The sequence below is a fragment of the Tigriopus californicus genome, chromosome 8, assembly GCF_007210705.1.
Source record: "Tigriopus californicus strain San Diego chromosome 8, Tcal_SD_v2.1, whole genome shotgun sequence".
In the NCBI taxonomy this organism is placed as follows: Eukaryota; Metazoa; Arthropoda; class Copepoda; order Harpacticoida; family Harpacticidae; genus Tigriopus; species Tigriopus californicus.
Window position 1 is genome coordinate 13,110,947 of NC_081447.1, and position 11,090 is coordinate 13,122,036.

The following is an 11,090-nucleotide window of genomic DNA, read 5'->3' on the forward strand; positions in this document are numbered from 1 at the left end:
TGTGCAAAGTCAGGTTGGACCAGAAAAGGCAAGCCTTGTTTGACCTAAGCAAAATTAGGGTTATATTTATAGGGATACTAATAGTGTTGGGACGACTCGAGTTTTCTACCAGATTTTGGAGAAATTGGCCGGACTCGTCGAAAAAAAATATTCATTTTTTCCTAGAATTTCGTTAGACGAGTCTTTTTGCTTGACCTGACATAAAAGACTCGAGTCCTCTGCCGGACTCGAGTCGGGCAAAAAGTAAAAAAAACAAGGGATTCGTCCCAGCACTAGTTACTAATACTGATTAGATCAAATGAGATTTAGAATATAAGTTAACAAGAACGCTAAAACCTAGGTGGAACCTTTAAAAGAATAAAGATTCCAGCAGATCTCAACTCCAGGGCTTGAACTCACGACCACTGAGAAATGACGTTTGCCTTGTTCCCGCTAAATCAATTTCATTTCTCATTTGTCTGTTTGCTAACCTTATTTGCTTTTTCTTGGCCTATTTTGCTTACAAATTTTAATATCCAATGGGCTATGAAAGACCTCTTGTTTCGTTCTAAATTATCCTCCCTATTCTTCAGATATGACATCATCCCTCTAACGAAGCGTCAAGAGTGTACGAGAATAACGAAATTCATTCAAAATGGTACTGAAGTTACGGACAGTCATTCATATCGTAATATGATAATGATCCACAGATGAGGAAAAAGCATTTGAAATGAAGTTGGTTGGGACGATGTATTAGCCATCTGAAGTGCTCTGGACACAAACTAAATTTGTCATTTATTTGAAGTTGCTGGTATGGTGAAGGAAACCGTTTTATGATTTAGTATTTCGGAATTACAAAAAATATGACCCTTTTGGGGTTTCGTAACACAGCTCACTCACTAGTTATGTATGTTTGTTGAAATTATCCCTCCACAAAATTAGGATGCTGCACTGCAGTTTCCTTAAATTTCCTTTACTTCACGTGGCCATTGGACCTCTTTATCTCTTTGAAAAAAGACAGCATGATGACGAGACTAATATATTTTGTAACAGGCCTCAAAAACCCTAAAAAGGTTCTTCCAGCGCTTTGTTGAAATTGTTTTCCCACTTGAAAACAAAAAAGACCTCCAAATTTCAATTCAAAAACCCTTCAAGAAAAGAACGTTTGGCTACCAACATCTGGGTGTTCAATCATCAACATTTTGAAAAGGTTTGTGTGTCTACAAGGTCTGTTGTTAATTCATTATTTTCTTTATCATGATGGTTGTCATGTCCAAAGTTAGAAATGGACTTTTCATGCAAATGCACTTTTTGTCACCTCTCTCGAAGGCTTTGAGGTGTTTGCACTTTTTGTCTTGCTTATATCATTTGCACCTTTCCTCTCTTTACTGCCAAAGATATCGTTGAATCTTTCTATCCCATAAGTCAGGAGAATGAAGTAAGATTGGGGCCTTTTTTTTAAAGCTGGTATTGGGTGGTAATGTATGGACGTTCTCCAATTTGAAAATCCTCCCAAAACTTGGAGTCAGTGGACTTTGATATTAGGTAATGATGACCATGCGCTACTTTCGAACTTGTAAACAAGGGCCTCTGGTTTGTGCATTAAGCAATGGTGAAAAGCCACTGGGGGGTCAATGTTCATCACAGTTTATTTATTTAACCTTTAATCCGTGAACCAACAAGTTGAGATCTTTAATGCGTTACTAATCGTCAAAAAAGTAATTGGTAATCATTTAGCATTACTTTGGCCAAATGATTTGATGTAATCTGAAAATTAGAGTGCAGAAACTAAATAAAGATAGCAACAAAAGTTGTGAAGTCCACTATCTTGAAACAACGGTAACTAGTTTGTTCATTGTGAACCAAACACCATACACTTTTCCACGCTCAAATCGGAAAAAAGGTATTTATTCGATTTTGAACTGAGAATCCGTGACGCATATAATTATCATTGTTAGGACCCTTATCATTTACGATGGCACTACTTGGAATTACTGAAGGATCGCCTCAAAATCCTAAATTCATTTACATAACTGGAATCTACGATCCAATTGCAAGTGAACCTGTTACTTTTATCCATACTATTTACACCTACTGCAGCTATCTGGCGTTGTGAGTAACCAGAGTGGAAAATTCGAATTTTATGTATTGCTTACTACATTACTTTGACCATGTCTCCGGAGTTTCCTAAGAATAGGTTTGGGCTCAAATTTGAGCAAGTTCATCAAAGCAACAAGATCTCGTGGTCGTATGAGGGGCTTATTTGGAATAAGAGGAATGGTTCAGGAGTTACGAAACGTTAGCTTCCATTCGCAGTCCACATCTCTAGAAGTCTAACCATACCTGAGCTGACCTAACCTAACCTTTCGGTTGCAAGGGCCTGGGGGCGCCTAGGCCGCAGCGCAAGCCTGCGGCAGCTCTGTCGCAAGGATATTACAGATGTTTATACTGATGTACTGCCATTTTAATAGGAGGGCTGGAAAATAAGTGGATATAATTTTTATGCCCGGGCTACACCCCACGTCATAGCAATTAATAGTATATATCCCGTTCCCAAGCTTGCACGGCTATGGGCGTTTCATTCTGAATCAATGAAATTTTGTAATGCATTGTATTGCTACGATCGAGCCCTATATTTTTCAGCTGATTTGACGTCGCTTACACTTTTGATCTAAGGATAACCACCAGATTGTTCTAGTAGTTAGTTCTTGTCGTTTTCAGAAACTGTTATGACCCAAGCTACCAATGGAAATGATACGGTTAGCCACATTTACAGGATCTTGACCCGTGTTAACGCATAGATTTCTAGACACTGGATGTCGGACGACCGACCACTCAGTTGGCTAAAAAGTACAATAAACCGGTTTCGTGATCAATTCCCTGAAGACCATCCATTGTACTGTTTTACCAGCCGAGTGGTCGGTCGTCCGACACCCAGTGTCTAGAAATATATGGTTAAGATAGGCAAATACCTAAAGTAAAGTAAATGCCGCTGGAGTGAAAATGACTAAATGTTAGTTGATGTTGTGCAGACTTACTTGTTTTTTAGTTGCAATTGTCAATTGATCACATTTGAACTCAGGTAGATGTTTCTTTAATGAATTATGTTTAGACCAATGTAACTGAGCTTTTTCAATTACAAATCACAATCACATTCTCACCCACATAATACGTTTTCACGCACCGACTTTTACGTCAATCATTCTTAGATATACATACATCGTAATTCAGAACACAAAACCTTGTTTCCAACTGTTTTCTGCGCGGTTTTTGATATCCTTTAGATAAATCTATCTTGTAAAATTCCAGCGTCATTGGCAAACCCCTGATGCTAAACTGACAGATGTTCTGCAAGGCATTTTCTAATGAAGATGAATGTAGACAATTTTCTTTGCATTTTAATATTTTTGAGATATAAATAGAATATGAAAATTTCAACAATTTCTTATAAACCCTCAGGGAAAATTGCAAGCAAAACTGGCAAGAAAGTTTTAAAACGGGTTTCGTAAAACATTAGCAAAGAACTTTTAGTTTTTTGTACGAGGAGATCAGCAGGGGATCTCACCTTCTATTAGCCAATTTATGTCAACCAAGAGAAACATCTAAGCCATTAAGAGTTGGTAGATATTGTGCTAGATAACAACAATGATTTTTTTTATGATTTTGTTAACGTGTTTAAAAGAGGTGACCTGCTTCATAGCAATGGTTTAAGTTCTCAAATCCACCTTAAAATGTCCTTAAAATAAAGGCCAATGGACTTAAAAATAAAGGCCTGCTAGGTCAGTCTTCCTTTTACTGATATCATGGAAATGTGGCTTCACCCACCGATTAGTGCTTCCGTTGGTGTTATGCAGCGAAATTTAAGGTCAAGATGACATGATGCCTCAATTCCTTATCGACCAGGAATGGACAGAACTGCGTCAACATGTTTTGTCCCTGTCTGGAATCAACTTGTGGCTGTTGAGGAGCCATACTTATTTCTTTGAAGAGGCCAACTTGACTTCAAATATGAAAGCAAGTATTATTGTGTGAAAGACAAGAAGAGGTGGTTCGTCTAAGGGCAAATACTTTACGGTAAGAGGGGAGGCTCGTGTATCCCTCTTTTTCTTGTGCGATGGTAATATTTTTATCCTTTGCAAAAAAATGATGTGATCAGATTAACTTATCGTGTTAATTGTCAATTTTCATTTTGATCGTCATTAGAAAAGAGAGTAGAGGGGTTTAGGAGGTCAGCTCGAATTTGAAACCTTTTCTCTTTTATGCAATCTCAAAGAAATATGTTGAAACTGAAACACCATTTAGGGCCGTTTGGGGAAAATGGTGAAGCCACTAGCAATTTTGGAGCTTGGAGATCTGTCCTCTAGTGCGCTTTCAGCGCTAAAGAGCAACATATCATTGCCCTAACAATGTGTCTGTTGAGGTTTACGAGGTTAATCAAGTAAAGGGTTAAATGATTTATGTCGTCACAATTCATGTTACCTTAGAGGCCATCAGAGAATTGAGGCTTCCAAGTTCTCTTAGCCCTGATGGTATGACGTTTCAATTTCTTATCAGAAGCTAACAAGTTCTTACTCCTGTTTTCTCGTACTTGGTGCGTTGCATCTTGGATCAAGTCAAGTTTCCATCCTCTCTGAAGGTAGCCCATGGTGTTCCATTTTTTAAAGGGGAAATAAGTCAGTCCCCAATAATTATTAGCCGATTTCTCTCACCTCAAATTTTGTAAAGGTGTTCAAAACATTATGAAGTGCATACTTGAAGGAATATCTTGTAATCCATGAATCCACATGAGACATTGTAGAGTTATCATGAGGTCTGTTGGTCAGCAGGGGTTTTAAGCGCATCTTGAACTCTTAGGCAATTTGAGTCTTCAAGAAGAAAGCAGTAACGATAATCTGGCCGGGGGAGCTTTATCTACGGTGCTATTGTCCTGCTTGTCATCTAAAGTCAAGCTGCTACTTACTAAAAGTGCAGCAAAAAAGGTCAGCTCAGAGAGGAAAATCAGCCCAAGAAACGCAGTACTTCTGCTTTTCCTCCCTTTTTGTCCAAGCATAGCTTCCTTCCTCAGTACATAAATTTAAGATAAAATCTAATACTCAATCTTAAGATCTACAGCATAAATCATGTAGGTCTACTACTGAAATAAGTGAAAACTTGTGTTAGCCTAACCATTCCTGGATCAAACTGAACCCAATTTAATCCCAGTTTCGTCAGAAGTTGTGCAGAATTTGGCTTTTTGAATAGACCACTTTGCTACAATTTTTTTCCCGATATTTTCCAGAAAAAGTGGTCTTCGATAGGAAGAACTTTATTTTTGGGCCAAAATGGGGCAAGTTAGAGGAATGGTCAATATTTCAGTAGTGTGGAAGAGGTCCTAGATTAATATTACCCTTGGATTATTGGGAGTAATATGGCTTTGAACGGAAAGAAATTCTCTTCAATGACATTTGGGTCGATGCCATTAAGCACTCCACTTGTAGCTAATGAACGCAAATCCATTGAGCAGGTTTCTTCCATGAAGAATTAAGGGGTAGTTCTCCAAAATACTCAAAAGTGCGATTAGCGGGAGATTGGTCCTATAAATTGGACATCAAAGTCGAGAGACTGCCAACTCCGTACAATTCGATTGTCCAACCAAATATCGAATATCCCTCGCCTATTTGGGCTTTTATTAGTTCAGCAGGTTTTCAAAGCTCGAACAGGTCAAAAGTGTTTTTATTAGAAATATTACAAGGCAGAGGGAGCTTTCGTAGTGGGAGAAGTTAAGACTGTGTTGTGTACAGTATTCAAAGAGGGTACAAAAGGGATCAGATATTCCACGTTTTCAAAATATTCATAGGCTCTATCACAACCCATGTTTAAGGGTCAATTGTAGTGACGGTAGAGTGTTAACGTGCGTTTTGAGAGCACCTTCAAGCATCCAGGTTAGTTCCAGCATGAACACCTGAAACTTGGACGGGAATGCTAGGGTCTAGAATCAACAACTTGGAAGCGAATAAACGCATTACATTTTCCTTCGAATTAGACACGCCCCTGGTCACTGTAATTACTTTCCTAAATTTCAGCACAATTGAAAGATCGGGTCAGAAGCTATGCTCGCTCTCTCAAAGCAGGAAACATAAGATAACACAGAATGAACCATTCTGCCCTCTGCTGGTAATCACTTACCACACAGTAGCTAGCTAGCACTTTTATTCTGTGAAAAATAATTATGACGTAAGTGAGCCTTGGAAGAGTATAACTTTTGATGCAGTCGTTCGATTGAAGTGATACCTAAAATATGAAGTTGCAGTGACCTGGGACCAATTTCATATGAAGAAGAAAGGAATGCGTTTGCTCGATTCCCAAATACTAATTCTCGACCACATTCCAATGGTTTATGGTCCGAACAATGAAGTCCTCTCTTTTTTCCGGGCTCGTTCATTTTCAAAATGCTTCTCAATACATCCGGGAAAACTTGGGCGTTGATCCTGTGGCATCTTTTAAGTCAGACTGAATGATACATTTGCCTTCTAAAACTAGTAGTGGGATTTTCAGTCCCAGTAGGATTAAAGAAGTCCGATAAAAAGATTCAAGTACTTGTCATGACAATAACAACAGCTCAACACTTTGACAATGGCATAGATTCGAACCTTGGCCCTCGATTTTCAACGTATTATCCCTGCTGTGGCCACTAAAGCAGCTTGAAACGCAGCAGCATACCCTCTGTTTTGGTACAAAGAGCGTGAAATGCCAGCTTCTTTCTCGGGCACATTCTAACATTATCCCAACTTTTTGAAGGGATGCTTATTAGCTTCAGTACTTACTTGTAATATTGGCCAACGATAAAAAAGGTCTTGTCTACGGTTCCTATCCTCGCTCTTTGCTAAATCGGTGCATAAAGGAGGTTTTGTTTGAAAAGGTATCTAACATTTTTGAGAATTTATGCGGCTTGATAGCACATCGACAAAAACATGCGCTATTGACCCTTCCTGGAGAGTCGACAAAAACATGCGCTATTGACCCTTCCTGGAGAGTTATCTATTGAGTACAAAGGTGATTTCGACCTCTTTTGGGATTTAGTGAGATCATGGCACGATTTGGCAAAAAAAGGTTTAGTGAGTTTCGTGCATCTGTAGCGAGATATTACCTGTGGCTGACATCGGTTTTCGTGCAACTCGGATATCTGGCATGTCTAATTAAAGGGAAGGGAGTAACAATGACATTGGTGTTTTCCCTACCTTACAAAATGTCTGTGAACTTTCATAAGATACTTCTTTCAATTCTCTTAATAAACGGTTGCACTAACGGAAAAACCTGTGCATGATCAGGAAAGTTTGGGGTTGGACGGGAATAGTTGATAAAAACGGCTTAACGACCGAGAAGGAGCAAAAACGAGCTTTATCTTCTTCGCTTCATTTGCATATTTTTTGTTTGAACGATATAGCTCTGATTTAGTAACAAGTACGAATAATTGTAATAAGGTGCATGAATTTTTTAGAGATGCTTTAGAAGCCAACAGGAACCTGGTGCTTTCAAATTCTCTTTGTCCCGATGGTGTGACATCTCAGTTTCTGATCAGATGCCCACAGTTCTTTCTCCTATTTTTTCCCACTTGATGCGTGACATCTTCGATCAGAGCAAGTTTCCATCCTCTCTAAAAGCAGCCCATGTTGTTCCATTTTTAAAGGGGAAATAAGTCAGTCCCCAATAATTATTAGCCGATTTCTCTCACCTCAAATATTGTAAAGGTGTTCAAAACATTATAAAGTGCATACTTGAAGAAACATCTTGTAATCCATGAATCCACATGAGACATTGTAGAGTTATCATGAGGTCTCTTGGTCAGCAGGGGTTTCGAGCGCATCTTGAACGCTTGCCCAATTTGAGTCTGCAAGAAGAAAGTAGTAACGATAATCTGACCGGGGCAAAATCGAAGAGCTTTTGAAGGTCATGGTCATACCAACCTCGGAGTTCATACCATTGAAAATACTTCAGGTCCCCCAGTGTTTCAGAGGACATATAGAATTCCAGAGATCTACTTGGAGCGCGCCGAGGCAAAGATCAAAAAGTTTTTTGAGGATGGATACATCAAAGAGAGTAACTCGTCTTGGTGCAATCCTTTGGCTGTTGTGGAAAAGAAATCGACAAGAGAGATCAGGTTCTGCGTGGATATGCGTAAAGTTAACGATAGAACTATTCCTGATCGTTTCCCTACTCGAAACTCCGAGCACATTTTGAATGAAGTTTATGGCAGGGTGTTCAGCGTTTTGGATTGTGACCAAGCATTCTAACACGTGAGACTGAGGAAAGAGGATCAAGAAAAGACTGCCTTTTCGTTTCGTGGTCGTCTGTATGAATTTAAAGCATCTGTATCAACGCTTTTAATTCGAATCAATTTCATCAGAGCATTTTCCCTTACAATAACAGGCACAGAGCATGAGTAACGTTTTCAGGTGAGCGAGCATATTGATGGGAGCCACATAGCTTACCCGCAAAAATTGAGATTATTTGATTAGAAGATATAATATCAGATATTCATCTGTTGTAGGGGATAACTGGCTTTGAGGCTCGTCCACTGCGCGTAAAAACTTCCCGCTCACTCAAATAGGCCGGCTTAAGTCTGTCGATGGACACCTTCTTCTTTTGACCATTCATTTTCAACAAAAAAGTTTTGCTTGATTGAGAAAGAACTTGGAACGGTCCATCATAAGGAGGCACTAAAGACGGCCAAATCCTGTCGACACGCACCCACACAAAAGGGCATGTGGACAGACTTTTCGGGCAGTATTCTTTAGACGTGCCATGAAACACTATTGAGGGTGGAATGAGGTGCTTGAACTTCTGTCTTAGCTCTGCCATTCTGAGAGATGTTCCATATAGTAACTGAGTGGGCGAATGGATCGAATTGTCTTTTGGAGAAGACCGGATGCCCAGAAGTACCCAGAGTATGTGTGACATCCAATCACTTCCGGTCAGGCGAGTGGGTAACGAATCTTTTAGGTGTCGGTGGCAAATTGTATTCAATCAAAACTCCCCTAGTTGGTTTGTAAGAAAATGATTTTATGATTGCAAGTACAGTGTCTCGCAGGCAATTCAACATGAACTTTAGCCTATTTACTTTGACTATATCCTTTACTTTTAATATCTTCCAATTTCTAAAAAAACGTTTACCCAACTGATTGAGCATTTAGAGCACGTCATTGAGGGACTGGAAAGGCACGAGACAGTTGATGTTGTCTATCTTGATTTTGCCAAGGCCTTTGATAAAGTAGATCATCGTCTTTTGTTGAATAGACTTCATGACATTGGGATCCAAGGCAAGGTTCTCAATTGGATAAGAAGCTTCAATCAGGAGAGGAAGCAAATTGTTAAGGTTGAGGGATCCCTTAGTGACATACATGATGTCAAGTCAGGTGTTCCCCAGGGCTCCATCTTAGGGCCCCTCTTGTTTATAATGTTCCTTGCCCCGCTTCCAAAGCTTAGTATTACTGCCAGTCTCTCTTTTTATGCTGACGATACAAAGTTAGTTTCTGGTAGGAATGGCCAAGATTCCACTAGCCTTGCAAAGGACTTAGAACGAATCTACTCTTGGGTAACTGAGCGTAATATGGCCCTGAACGGAATGAAATTCCGCTCAATGACCTTCGGGTCAGCTCCTTTAAATACTCCACTCGTAGATAATGGAGGTAAATATCTTGAGCAGGTGTCATCTGTGAAAGATTTAGGGTAGTCCTCCAAAATAATGGAAAGTTCGATGAGCATATCCAGTTGAAAGTGGGAAAAGCTTTTAAAATGCGTGGTTGGATGTATTGTCCGTTTAAGTCCAGAAATAGTCGACAATACAAGTCGATTGTTTAGCCACATCTTGAATATGCTTCACCCATTTCGGCTCCAATGAGTTGAGCAGGTTTGCAAAAGGTCGAACAAGTCCAAAGTTGTTTCACTAGGAACATCACAGGAATGAGAGGGCTCTCGTATTGGGAGAGGCAAAATAAGTTGGGACTGTACAATGTTCAGAGAAGGTACAAAAAGGTATCTGATACTTTACGTCTTCAAAAGTATCCATGAGCTTTGTCCCAACCCAGGATTTAGGATCAATTCTAGTGACCGTATAGGCTTAATATGCGTTTTGAGAGCACCTTCAAGCCCTCAATAATCCAGGCTAGTTCGAATAATGAAGTCCACATCTCTTTTTTCTCGGGCTCCTTTATTGTTTAATTTGCTTCCCTCTAATATTCGTAGGGAATACATAGGCCTTGTTGATCCAGTAGCATCTTTCAAGCCAGACTTGGACAATATTTCAGATAGCATTCAAGATCATCCCTTCATTCAAGGACTAGCTCGGTCTGCCAACTCAAATTCGTTGGTAGACCAAATATCATATAAAGATTGAAAGGTAATTAATAGACGAATTATAACCTTTCATTTTAATAGTACTGGGGATTACATTCCCTGTAGTGGTTAGAAAGCCCGTAAAAAACTAAACCAAAAAAAGATGTTTCATCTTCACTTTGAAAATTTCTTAATTCCTGAGGAACCAAATTAAACAATTAAGTGCCGACAAAATTAAAGCTATCCTATTTAAATTTTTTTTCACAGACGGTACTTTTGTTTGGATTAAAGGTAATATAGCAGCTGTTCCTGCCTTATCATTTGGTTTGAAATTGAGACCCGGATTTGGAACAATTTGATTTAAAATCTTGAACATATAAATGATAATAAATCTTTCTTTCCGTCTTTCAGCAGAAAACAATGTCAGTATTTATAGACGTTGCCAGTAGCTTATATCGTTCATGTCACCAATATCTCTGGTAAAAGACCTTTGAACCTATTCGGGTTTGATTGTTAGTGCCACCGATGATGACGGATGAATCAGAGGTGAGCAATAATCGAGACGGCTCAGAATTAAGGATTTGAATAAGGCTATCGTATGCACCGATTCACGAGTTTTAAATGATCTTGATATCCACCCAGTAGTACTAACCTTTTCCAAAATATTTCAGATTTGATTTGGACAGGGGAGCACTTGTTAAACCAGTCAAGGCAATTTTTTTAAGGGGATACAGCACCATGTTTTTGCTTTTGTATTGTAAATACGCCATTAATGAAAAAAATATGTGATTTTTATGCTA